This window comes from Suncus etruscus, chromosome 8, assembly GCF_024139225.1.
Source record: "Suncus etruscus isolate mSunEtr1 chromosome 8, mSunEtr1.pri.cur, whole genome shotgun sequence".
Lineage (NCBI taxonomy): Eukaryota > Metazoa > Chordata > Mammalia > Eulipotyphla > Soricidae > Suncus > Suncus etruscus.
Genome location: NC_064855.1, coordinates 1185032 through 1198779, shown reverse-complemented (window position 1 = coordinate 1198779; position 13748 = coordinate 1185032).

Genomic DNA, 13748 nt, shown 5'->3' with positions numbered 1-13748 from the left:
ACCTGCAAACTGGATGAATCGCATGAATGACTATACAGCACTGGGTTCATCACAATAACAACTAATTAAGAGGTGACCTGAGTGTATGGGAAAAGAACTTTTATTTTTTATTATTGGAGCCGTTGTTAATTTATTATGATGTTTACAAAAGCACTGTGAAGTGCCACATATAGACTTTACTGTTTTTGCTGTTTTTGAGTGTTCCATAAGGTACAGTGCAAGGATTAGTGTGTTGGTTGTTCACAGAGAGCCCAGCCCTCCTCTCAGCTTACTGAACTTCTCTACGCAATCATCATAAGAAGATTTATTTCCTTGAATTTAGCATGTCCCCCATAGGAGATACAGAGGAGCACATTATAATTCCTCAATATTGATACCATATTCTATGTGAAAGTACCATATAATCACCTAAACTCAGCAAAGAACAATACAGAATGCATAACTTGCAACAAACAGCTTGTGAGATATCACAACTTTCACAAATTGTATGTTATTAAATTTTTTATATAATTTATTACTTAGTTGTAACAAGCAATATAAGGTAAATTATTTCATGTCTGCCAAGGGAGAAGACTATGGTGGTGGATGGGAAACTGAGACAATGATGGAGTGAAGGTCACACTGGTGGTGGGACTGGTATTGGAATAGTAAAGGCCAGAAACAATTGTATTATGAACAACGTTGTAAACCATGGTGTTTAAATAATAGAATTTTAAAGATCACTAGTTAGGCCTTAGAGACTCCTTAGAGCTGTTGGGAGACCAACCTCAAGAAATGCATATACCTTAAATAAATTATTGCTACAATATGTTCTCATCTAAGATTTCCTTTGACAATCTTTTTCATGATAGAAGATTATGTCATAATGTTGATTGCTGACTTCCTGGGACATTTTACCAAGTTCTGGGTGAGGGCTATCAGGATTTCTTAAGGTATGGCAATAACAAACTGTGCCTTGAAGTTGACTATTTCAATCATTGACTTTGCCTATAATATGTTATCCTGTTTGATATTAGTTACTCATAAGTGAACTTTCTATTCGAAGTTTATTCACTCAATCCTGCCACTGTTGAATCAAAAAATTAATGTAATATTTTAAATCCTTGACATTTCAATAATATTCATAGAATATTCAGTAGGAGGAAGTTTCATCTAAAGTGAATAACAAATCTTTCACAGTAATATATATATATATTTTTGTTTTTGGGTTATACCTGGTTCTGCACTCAAGAGTTACTTCTAGCAGTGCTTGGGAGACCATGTGGGATGCCAAGAAATGAACCTGGATAGGCCATGTGAAAGGCAAGTGCCCTACCCATTGTACTATCACTCCAGCCCCTTAAAATTCTTATTAAAAACATTGTGATGTGCAAAGCTACTCATTATACAGTTATCTCAGGCAGCAAATGTTCCAAATCAATCCCACCACATGTGTAACCTTTCCTCTCCCAATGTCCATGGTTTTCCATCCACACTCTAGCCTGTCACCTTGCCTGCACAAATTTACTTCATTATTGATTATTGGTTCATTATTGATTGTCTCAAGTCCTTAAGGAAAACTTTCAAGTATTTGAAAAATGTTTGTGCCAGGTTTTCACAAACAGGAAAGACTTGATGAAATTTTCTCACTTTCAGAGACACTATCACAACCTAACTTTGGGGTCAGACCATTTTATTGCACATTTCTAGAGCAATTTTCTTGACACTTTCTTACCCTAATGACAATCCCCTTGAGAAAGTCCAGCCCAATCTTTCACTCTATCATTTTATGAGTTTGTCTCTGTCCTCAACTGACTCCAGGTCATTATGCCCATCCCTCATCTGGAGACTATTTTGCTGACAACTTCAGAGTCGTCAGTCTCCTCCCACCTAAAAAGGGGCCAGAAGTCCCCTCTACAACAAGATTGAAGGGTATGACTGTCTACTGGACTTCTGCTGCCTGGACCACTACTTCTCGCCTTCCTTATAAGGTTCTTTATGAGGTTCTTATGCCAGAAAGCACCCAAGACATGCACTCATACCAAGGGGCCTCCAACATACTCCCAACTGCTTTTGAAGGTGCCTACACCACTCATCACTCAGCAGGTTTCCACTGCCTATGGCTGTGACAGATTGCCACAATAAAGTGAATTAGATTGGCTCCTTTGACTTCTGGCCAGTAGGATTCATTGCAAAGAGTAAGATAGACACAGTGACTTGTTCAGGGAGCAAACTAGTCTCATAATCCCAGAAACGTGGACTCCAGGGACTTTTATTTGATCCATTCCCATTCATCTATCCATCAACTACAATATTGCTAATGAGTTAGTAAGTACACAAAACTAGGGATAAATTTATTGCAACTGTGGGCATGGGACGTACTGTATTTTTTGCCTTATAATATCCACCTATCATAAGACGCACACAGTTTTAAGATGATCTCCCCACCCCCCCTGCACTCAGGCTTCAGTTCCAGGCTGCCATTAGCTCCATAAGACACACATTTGGGAAATGGGGAGTGTGTCTTATAGAATATAGTAGATTAGCCCTAGCATCGAGACTAAAGGAATACTTTGTGTGTGTGTGTGTGTGTGTGTGTGTGTGTGTGTGTGTGTGTGTGTTTGGTTTTTTTTTTTTTTTTGGTTTTTGGGCCACACCCGTTTGATGATCAGGGGTTACTCCTGGCTATGCGCTCAGAAGTCGCTCCTGGCTTGGGGGAACCATATGGGATGCGGGGGGGATCGAACCGCGGTCCGTCCTACACTAGCGCTTGCAAGGCAGACACCTTATCTCTAGCACCACCTTCCCGGCCCCTACTTTCTGTGTTTTTAAAGGATTCTCCCTGTGTGGTTGTCTGTTAAGGCCCCAATAATTCTATTAAAGCCTGTACACTCCCTAGCAGAATTTTTCCTTCTTGGGTCCATACTTGCCCTAACAAGTCAGTTCCTGCTTAGATTTGGGATTTCCCTAGCAGAACAATTTCCCACAGTTTGAGGTGTAGCCTGGAGGCCGCTTAGGAGAGCTGGATATGTTCCTGTGCTCCAGGAATTTGCCAGAGTTGATCTGGTTGACACCAGAAACGCTGAAACCAAACAATATTGCATTTCTGATTTACCAATATTGCCAGAACTAGACTTTGTGGTCCTTGATCATTGTTTATGTCCCCCAAAATTATGGGTGAAAGAATATATTTATCTATTTACATTGTTTTTATTAATCCATTTTAAATCCAATGAGTTTTAGTTAAGATGAATCATGAAATTGTAATAAGATAAAAAACATAACAGTGTAAGATCAAGCTTTTTTTATGATAAAGCTGTAAATGATATTTCTATTTATCTTTTTCTTACAAAATTTTGTTGGTTGATACAACTTTTCCTATTTTTAAAGTTTCTTAATATATAATTAACCTACAGATGAGGTCTCTTTCATTCACATACTACACATTGCTGGGGTTCTAAACTTGACATAGAAATTGAGTTAAAATAAAAGTAATTGAATTAAAAAATAATTTTTTATTGTACCTGGTATAATGTTCCTTCTTCAGTTGAAAGGAGCGAACTTGAGTTGATGAATGGATCTTATCTTACACAAAAATATGGAAAATGCAATAGACACATAGAACTGACAGAAAACTGCCTCTGAGCTTCAGTCTCCAATGGCTAATTAGTGTGAGGAATAAGAAAGCCCTGGGTAAGAAAACCAAAAAGTAGCAGGAAGGATTTCTCTAGAGACATAGAACTAATCATGTATTTCCTCATTGTTATCTTTATTTTAGGTTGCCATAATTGCATTTTCATATTTGGTGCCTTTGGAGATTCTATAATTTGTCTATAATCGGATAAATAGTTCAAAGTTTCTAGGTAACAACTTGTAATCACAAATTTTTATAAATAGACCTTTATTAGCTTTTAATTTGCATTGATGTTAAAATGTAAGGCTTCCTTTTCCTGTAATTTTCTTCTTTAATTACAAAGTTAAAGAGTTAACTAGTTATATATTTGGTTCTGAGGGAATTAAATAACCAGGATCTTTTTAAAATAAATCTTTATTTAAGCACCATGATTACAAACATGTTTGTTGTTGGGTTCCAGTTATAAGAAAAAGAACACTTCCCACCACCAATGCCTCCATCTCCCTCCTCCCCCATTCCCTGCCTATACAGAATAGTCTCACTCATCTATGGGTTTTAAGAAAAGTAAAATATATTGTTGTAATAATACCCAGAAACAATAGAAATGAGGACTGGGAGGACCGGCCCACAATATGAAGCTTACCACAGAGAGGTGAGTTCAGTTAGAGAAATAACTACACTGACAAATAAAATGCAATGTTAGTGAGTGAGAGAAAAACCAGGATATCTTAATTGTCAGAAAAGACCACTTGATTTTTCTGATGTGGAATCTAAGGAATAACACTTGGTATACTCCACCAGCCAACTCAAATTATTGCATGCCTAAGTTTAAGATGGATGATCCAAGCTGAGCTTTAAAGGACTTTAATCTAGTCAAACAATAAAGTCCTCTTGAAATAAAGCTATGCTCTCTTATTTATGTAGTATATGGATGTTTTCACTCAACAGTGCAAATGTTGGGTAAATACTACAGGCACTTTATGTCCACCAAATAATAAATGTTTACTATCCAGTCATTTATATAAAATGCTTTATATATCTTGGTAGATACTACTTAAACCCACCCAAAGAAAAACTGATACCCTAGGACAAGCAACAATAAAGTTTGGCAAGTTTTAGGCATAATTTTTAAATTATATTTTCCATCTTCTCTCTTCTCAGAGACCCATTATATATCTATCAATATTTGATGGTATGCCACTGGTCTCACTCAGTTCTGTTCACATTTTTCCTTATATTCTTATTGCTGTACCTCAAAACAAACACAATTAACTTTATTGACTTTGCTTATTATTTTTATCTGACTCCTCAAAAATTGAACTCTCTGTTTATTTAAGATAAAAGATGGGAGATGGGGCCAGAGTGGTGATGCAGTGGTAGGGCCTTTGCCTTGCATGCAGCTGACCTAGGACGAAACACGGTTCAATCCCCTGGCATTCCACATAGTCCCCAAAGTCAGGAGCAATTTCTGAGCACATAGCCAGGAGTCACCCCTTCGCATCACCAGGTGTGGCTTAAAACCCCCACCCTAAAAAGGGGAGAAAATGTCCAGATAATTGAGCGTATATTTTTCATAAAGCAGGCACAGTTTTAATTATCAGCACTACATGGTTTCCCAAGCACACTTGGAAGAACTCAAAGTCTAGTGATCAAAGTTGGGAGTAACCCATGAGCACCACTTGGTGGGACCCTCTGAAATAGAAAAAAGAAAATAAGAGACACCATAACTAGAAGTAAATGAACCTCAAAATAAAATCCGTGTGTGTGTGTGTGTGTGTGTGTGTGTGTGTGGTTGTTGATGAGAGATCTGTTTTTCTTTTTTCCTGTTTTACAATTAAAAAAATAATGCCTGTATTTAAGCACCATGATTACAAACATACTTACAGTTGTGTTTCAGTTATAAAAGAACATCCCCAATCACCAGTGCAACACACCCACCACCAAGGCCTCCATCTCCTTCCTCCCTCACCCTCTGCCTATATTCGAGACAAGCATTCTACTTTTCTCACTATTTACACATTGTCATTATAATTGTTAGGTTAGTCATTTCTTTAACAGCATTCACCAATCTTTGTGGTGAGCTTCATATTGTAAGCTGATCCTTCTAGCCCTCATCTCTATTGTCTCTGGGCAATATTACAATAATGTCATTTATTTTTTAAAAGCCATAGATGAGACTATTCTGTGTCTATATCTCTCCCTCTGACTTATTTCACTCAGCCTAATAGTTTCCATATCCATCTATGTATAGAAAAATTTCATGACTTCATCTCTCCTGACGGGTGCATAATATTCCATTGTGTATATGCATCACAGTTTCTTTAGCCATTCATTTGTTGAAGGGCATTTGGCTGTTTATGAATTCTGGCTATTGTAATTAGTGCTGCAATGAATATAGGTGTGAGGAAGGCTTTTTTGTATTGTGTTTTTGTATTCCTAGGGTATATCCCTAGGAGTGGTATAGCTGGATCAAATGGGAGTTCAATTCCCAGTTTTTTGAGGAATCTCCATTTGTTTTCCATAAGGGCTGGACTAGATGACATGAATAAGAGTTCCTTTCTCCCCACATCCCCACCAGCACTGATTGTTCTTGTTTTTTTTTTGTATTGTGTGCCAGTCTCTGTGGCATGAGATGGTACCTCATTGTTTTGATTTGCATCTCGCTGATGATTAGAGTTGTGGAGGATTTTTCATGTGCCTTTTGATCATTTGTGTTTCTTATTTGAGGAAGTGTCTGTTAATTTCTTCTCCCCATTTTTTGATGGGGTTAGACTTTTTCTTGTTAAATTCTGTCAGTATCTTGTATATCTTAGATATTAGCCCCTTGATGGGTATTGGGTGAATAGCTTCTCCCTTTCTGTGGGTGGCTTTTGTATCCTAGGCATTATTTCCTTTGAGGTGCAGAAGCTTTTCAGCTTAATATAGTCCCATTTGTGTATCTCTGCTTCGACTTGTTTGGAGAGTGCTGTTTCTTCCTTGAAGATGCCTTTAGTCTTAATGTCATGGAGTGTTTTTCCTACGTGTTGTTCTATATACCTTATGGTTTCAGGCATGATATCAAGGTCTTTAGTCCATTTGCATTTGACCTTGGTGTATGGTGTTAGCTGGAGATCTGAGTTCGTTTTTTCGCAAGTGGTTGACCAGTTGTCCCAACAACACTCATTGAGGAGGCTTTCCTTGCTCCATTTTGTATTTCTTGCCCCTTTATCAAAGATTAATTGATTGTATATCTTGGGAGCATTCTCTGAATCCTCTAGTCTATTCCACTGATCTGAGTGTGTCTTTATTCCGATACCATATTGTTTTTCTTTCTTTCTTTCTTTCTTTTTTATGGTTTTTACAAATATTTGTTTATTTTAATGAAGCTGGTACAGACAATGTCCATTTAAATCCCATCTCCCAGGCCAGAAAGTACAAACAAAATAAAAAAAAGAACAGTGTTCAATTGTATATACTTCTTTTTTTTTTTTTTTTTTTTTTTTTTTTTTTTTTTTTTGGTTTTTGGGCCACACCCTGTGACGCTCAGGGGTTACTCCTGGCTATGCGCTCAGAAGTTGCTCCTGGCTTCTTGGGGGACCATATGGGACGCCGGGGGATCGAACCGCGGTCCGTCCTAGGCTAGCGCAGGCAAGGCAGGCACCTTACCTCCAGCGCCACCGCCCGGCCCCTCAATTGTATATACTTCTGTATGAATAGCTTTAACTGCTAATGAAAGAACTTTTCTGGGATCTTCTGACAAGCTTTTTTCTCATTAATCTTAAAATGCTTTCTCCAGTGAAACCATCTTTGAAGTTAGTCATGACTCTCATCACAGCTGTCATTTATTTAGTTTCCAATCTGATCTTGTTCCTCTTCACTTTTTTTTTGGTCCATACCCTCAGATTTTAAAAGTAGCTTCAAGTTAAGGAAAGGACATTTTCCACAGTTCAGTTCTGAAAAACTTCCATCTCCCACTGAAAGTCATAGTTCAGGAGTGAAACGATCACATGCTAGAACATCAGGGCCAATTGAAAAGTCATTACGGACACTTGCATTGGTCAGTCCTATTTATCACAAGTCTGAAAATGCACAGTCCCTGCAAAAGATGGCCACTCTGTGCACACGTCATTTCTAAAAGGAGAACAATGTCAAGGGGCTGAGGTCTGATCACCAAAAATCAGCACAATGAAAACAAATGATAATGAATAATGGGCACTAGAATTCAAATTACCAGATGTTTTAAAGAGACTGGGTGCCTGTACTCAATTCTTTTTTGAACACCACATTACAAAAGAACTATTTTTAAAAATAAAAAAGATTGAGGATAAAGAAAAAAATAAAAAGAATATCAAAATTCTTGAGTGACCCCCTGTTTGTTCCTGATAAACTTCAATCACATCTTCTTCCTCCATTCCCAGTTCTTTTGGAGTGTGGTTATCAGCAATTCTCTGACCTTCAAAGAGAAACCTGAGTGAATTCATTGGAACTCCCTGTCTTTGACAGTAATATTTTTTAATATACCATGCTGTTTTAATGACTATTGCTTTGTAATACAGTTTAAACTTGAGAAAAGTGATGCCTTCCATATTCCGTTTCCTAAGAATTGTTCTAGCTATTCTTCGGTGTTTATTGTTCCAGATGAATTCTAGGAGTGTTTAGTCCACTTCTTTGAAGAATGTTAGGGTTATCCTTAGAGGAATTGCATTAAATTTGTATAATGCCTTGGGGAGTATTGACATTTTAATGATGTTAATCCTCCCAATCCATGAGCAGGGTATATGCCTCCATTTCCTTGTATCCTCTTTTATTTCTTGAATCTGGGTTTTGTAGTTTTCTTTGTATAAATCCTTCACATCTTTAGTTATGTTGACACTAAGATATTTGAGTTTGTGTGGCACTAATGTAAATGAGATTTTTTTTGATACCCACTTCTCTATCATTATTGGTGTATATAAAGGCCATTGATTTTTGCGTGTTAATTTTGTACCCTCCACTTTGTATATGGATCTATTGTTTCTAGAAGTTTTTTAGTAGAGTCTATAGGGTTTTCTAAATATAGTATTATGTCATCTGCAAACAGTGAGAGTTTGACTTCTTCCTTTCCTACCTGGAATCCCTTGATATCTTTTTCTTGCCTAATCACCATGGCAAGAACTTCCTGCACTGTTTGAATAGTAGTGATGAGGGAGGGCAGCCTTGTCTTGGACCGAATTTTAGAGGAAAGGCTTTTAGTTTATCTCCATTGAGAATAATATTTGCCATTGGCTTGTGGTAGATTGCCTCTACTATATTGAGAAAAGTTTCATTTATTTCCATCTTGATGAGAGGTTTTTTGTTTTTGAATCAAGAATGGCTGTTGGAACTTATCAAATGCTTTCTCTGCATCTATTGATATGATCATACGGTTTTAATTTTTCTTTTTGTTGACATGGTGTATTATGTTGATTGATGTATGTTAAAACATCCTTGCATTCGTGGGATGAAACCTACTTGGTTGTGGTGAATGACCTTCTTGATGAGGCATTGGATCCTGTTTGCCAGACTTTTGTTGAGAATCTTTGCATCTGTGTCCATAAGGGATATTTGTCTGTAGTTTTCTTTTTTGGCAGTATCTCTATCTGGTTTTGGTATCAAGGTGATGTTGGCTTCATAAAAACTTGTTTGGAAGTATTCCTGATTTTTCAATTTCATGAAAGAGCCTGGCTAGAATTGGTAGTAATTCTTCTGAAAAGGTTTGAAAGAATTCATTAATAAATCCATCTGTGCCTGGGCTTTTGTTTTTGGGCAGACATTTGATTATCGTTTTAATTTCCTCAATAGTGATGGGGGTATTTAGATATGCTAGATCTTCCTTATTCAACCATGGAAGATTATAAGAGTCCAAAAATTCATCCATTTCTTCCAGTTTCTCGTGTTTATTTGCATAGAGTTTCTCAAAGTAGTCTCTGATTACCCATTGAATCTCAGCAATGGTGATCTTCCCCTTTTCATCTCTAATTCGGGTTATCAAATTTCTCTCTTTGTGAGTTTTGCCAATAGTCTATCGATCTTGTTTATTTTTATGAAAAAAAAAAAACCCAACTTCTTTCGTTGATCTTTAGGATTGTTTTTTGGGTTTCACTTCATTGATTTCTACTCTAAGCTTTGTTATTTTCTTCTGTCTCCCTATTTTTGGTTCCTTTTGTTGATCATTTTCTAATTTTATAAGCTGTGTCATTAAGCTGTTCAAGTATGCCCCTTGTTCCTTCCTGATGTGTGCTTACAAAGCTATACATTTTCCTCTCAGGGCTGCTTTTGCTGTGTCCATAGATTCTGATAGTTTGTGTTTTTATTGTCATTTGTTTCCAGAAAAGTTTTGATATCCTCTTTGATTTCATCTCGGACCCACTGGTTGTTAAGTAGCAGGATGTTTAATTTCCAGTTGTTAAAGTATTTTTCTGTGTCCCCTTGTAGTTCACATCTAATTTTAGAGCCTTGTGGTCAGTGAAGATAGTCCGAAAAATTTCTATCCTCTTGATTTTATGGAGGTATGTTTTATGTGCCAGCTTGTGTTCTATCCTGAAGAATGACCCATGTACATTGGAGAAAAATGTATATCCAGGTTTCTGGGAATGGAGTGTCCTCTCTCTCTCTCTCTCTCTCTCTCTCTCTCTATATATATATATATATATATATATATACATATATACATATATACACACACACACACACACACACGTCTTTACTAGTCTTTTATTTCATTTCTCTTTCCAGGGCTAGTATATTTTTGTTGGGATTGTGTGGTTGACTTATCAAGTGTTGACAGGGCCGTGTTGAGGTCTCCCACAACTATTATGTTATTATTGATGTTTTTTCAAATTTGCCAATAATTATATTAGATAATTTGCTGGTTTCTCATTGGGTGCATATATGTTTAGTAGTGTGATTTTTTTATTAATATCTTTATTTAAACACCTTGATTATAAATAAAATTGTAGTTGGGTTTCAGTTATTTCAGAACAACCCCTTCACCAGTGCAACATTCCCACCACCAATGTCCCAAATATTCTTCCTCCCAACCCCACCCCACCTGTACTCTAGACAGGCTTTCTACTTCCCTCATTCATTCACATTGTTATGATAGTTCTCAGTGTTGTTATTTCTCTAACTGCACTCACCACTCTTTGTGGTGAGCATCATGTCATGAGCTGGAACTTCCAGCCCTCCTCTTGTCTCTGAAAATTATTGTAAAAATGTCTTTTATTTTTCTTAAAACCCATAGATGAGTGAGACTATTATGTGTCTATCTCTCTTCCTCTGACTTATTTCACTCAGCATAATAGATTCCATGTACATCCATGTATAGAAAAATTTCATGACTTCATCTCTCCTGACTGCTGCAATGAATATAGGTTTGAGGAAGGGATTTTTGTATTGTATTTTTTGTTCCTAGGGTACATCTCTAGGAGTGGTATAGCTGGTATATTGGTATAGTATGGGAGTTTAATGTTCAGGTTTTGGGGGAATCTCCATATTGCTTTTCCATAAAGTTTGAACTAAATGGCATTCCCACCAGCAGGGAATAAGAGTTTCTTTCTCTCCACACCCCCGCCAGCACTGCTTATTCTAATTTTTTGTGATGTGCGCCAATCTCTGTGGTGTGAGATGGTACCTCATAGTTGTTTTGATTTGCATCTCCCTGATGATTAGTGATGTGGAGCATTTTTCCATGTGCCTTTTGGCCATTTGTATTTCTTCTTTATCAAAGTGTCTGTTCATTTCTTCTCCCCATTTTTTGATGGGGTTAGATGTTTTTTTACTCATAAAGTTCTGTCAGTGCCTTGTATATTTTGGATATTAGCTTCTTATCTGATGGGGTTTGGGCGAATAGTTTCTCCCACTAAGTTGGTGGCTCTTGTATCCTGGGCACTGTTTCCTCTGAGTTGCAGAAGCTTCTAAGCTTAATATATTCTCATTGGTTTATCTCTGCTTCCACTTGTTTGGAGAGTGCTGTTTCCTCCTTGAAGATGCCTTTAGTCTCAATGTCATGAAGTATTCTACCTACATGTTGTTCTATATACCTTATGGATTTAGGTCTGATATTGAGGTCTTTAATCCATTTGGATTTTACCTTAGTACATGATGTTAGCTAGAGGTCTAAGTTCTCTTTTATGCAATTGGCTAACCAGGTGTGCCAACACCACTTGTTGAAGAGGCTTTTCTTGCTCCATTTAGGATTTGTTGCTCCTTTATAAAAAACTAGGTGATTGTTTATCTGGGGAACTTTCTCTGAGTACTCAAGCCTATTCCACTGATCTGAGGATCTGTCTTTATTCCAATACCATGCTGTTTTGATAACTATTGCTTTGTAATACAGTTTAAAGTTGGGGAAAGTTATGCCTCCCATATTCCTTTTCCCAGAGATAGTATTTTTTGGTTGGGTTTCAGTCTAGTTGACTTATCAAGTGTTGACAGGACCGTGTTGAGGTCTTCTACAATTATTGTATTATTATTTATTTTCTCTTTCAAATTTGTCAATAACTGTATTAGATAATTTTTGGTCCCTCATTGGGTGCATATATGTTTAGTAGTGTATTTTTTTTACTGTTGCACATATCCCTTGACTAGTTTGAAGTATCCACCTTTGTCCCTTACAATTTTTCTGAGTCTAATGTTGGTGTCATCAGATATTAATATGGCCATTCCAGCTTTTAAGAGTGTTGTTTGCTTGGATGATTTTCCTCCAGCCTTTGATTTTCAGTCTGTTTATTCTGACTATTCAGGTGTGTTTCTTGTAGGCAACAGAAGGTTGGGTGTATATTTTTGATCCATTTCACCACTCTGTGACTTAACTGGTGCATTTATTTCAATGACATTGAGGGAGATGATTGTCATGACAGTTCCCTTGAAGAGGGGTATTGCAAGGACCTCTAGAAGGTTAGGTTTTTTAGTATTTTTTATTGTGGGCAAAGTGAATTAGAAATATTTCACAGTAATATTTAAGGCACATAGTAGTAATGAATGAGGGGCATCCTACTACCAGTGTTGTCCTCCCTCCACTCCTGTTCCCAGCATGCATCTTCCCCCACATTTACCCCCCATAATGCTAGTGCAGCTGTTCCACCCAAGTACAGCTTGGTGTAGATTGGGTATCATTTCTGTTGTCGTTGACTTTTGATTTTGTGGTCAAGTCTGATCATTTTTTATTTCCACCAAATGGACATACGACTGTCTGGTCTTGGTACCATCCATTTTTTCCCTCCAAAAATGATGCTGATCAAATTGATTCCAGTAATGTGGCTCTATTTGAGATATAAGAAGGGATATGGGAGGAGTCTGTCTAGGTGCTGTAAGTATCTCTTTGGGAGAAGAGAGGGGAAAGAAGAATAAAAAAGAAGAAAAAAGTAACAAAACAAAATAAAATGAGACAAGGCAAAAACAAACCAAAATGAAAAAAAAAAACAATAAGGGAGTAACAAAAAAGTACAAAAAAAGATTAATAAGAAAAAGAAAGAATAAACCAAAAACCAAAACCATCTGCTACAAAGAAACACTAAAAAAATCAAAAACAAAAAGGAGAGGAAAAACAAGAAAAGAGAAAATAAAACAACAACCAGACCAGCAACTTCTTAAAAAAAGGATTGTTTTGTTTTGTTGTTGTTTTTGCACAAGTACAGTAAACACTGGGGAAATTGGGACAGGAATTCCTTTGGCCTGAGAAATACAGGGTTTCTCCGCCCTTGAAGCATACTGCCATGGGAACAACTACAGGCTCCATACCCACTCTTTTACACATCCCAAGGTCTTTTTACGTTTCCAGAAGACTTTCTGCTCAGGTGTGGATAAAATCCCATCTCTGTAGTTGAAGACCTTGTTATTTGCATAGGTCATAGAGTGAAGGCTAGGAGAGAGGGTTTTGTTTGTTTCTTTGTTTCCTTTTTTATGGTTCTAGGGTTTATGTTTTATCACTGTTGTAATCAGTCTTCTGTGGTTAGTGGACTTGGTTTTTGCTCAGATCCTAGGTCAAAGCCTAGGCTATAGTCTTTTGAAATGGTTCCAGATGTGCTACTCAGTTGCAGTTGTCAAAATCAGACCTCTGGGATTAAAAATCATGATTTTTGTGCGAATCCAAAGCTGAGGCCTAATCAAGGAGCTTCCTCATTGGTCCCTTGCTAGG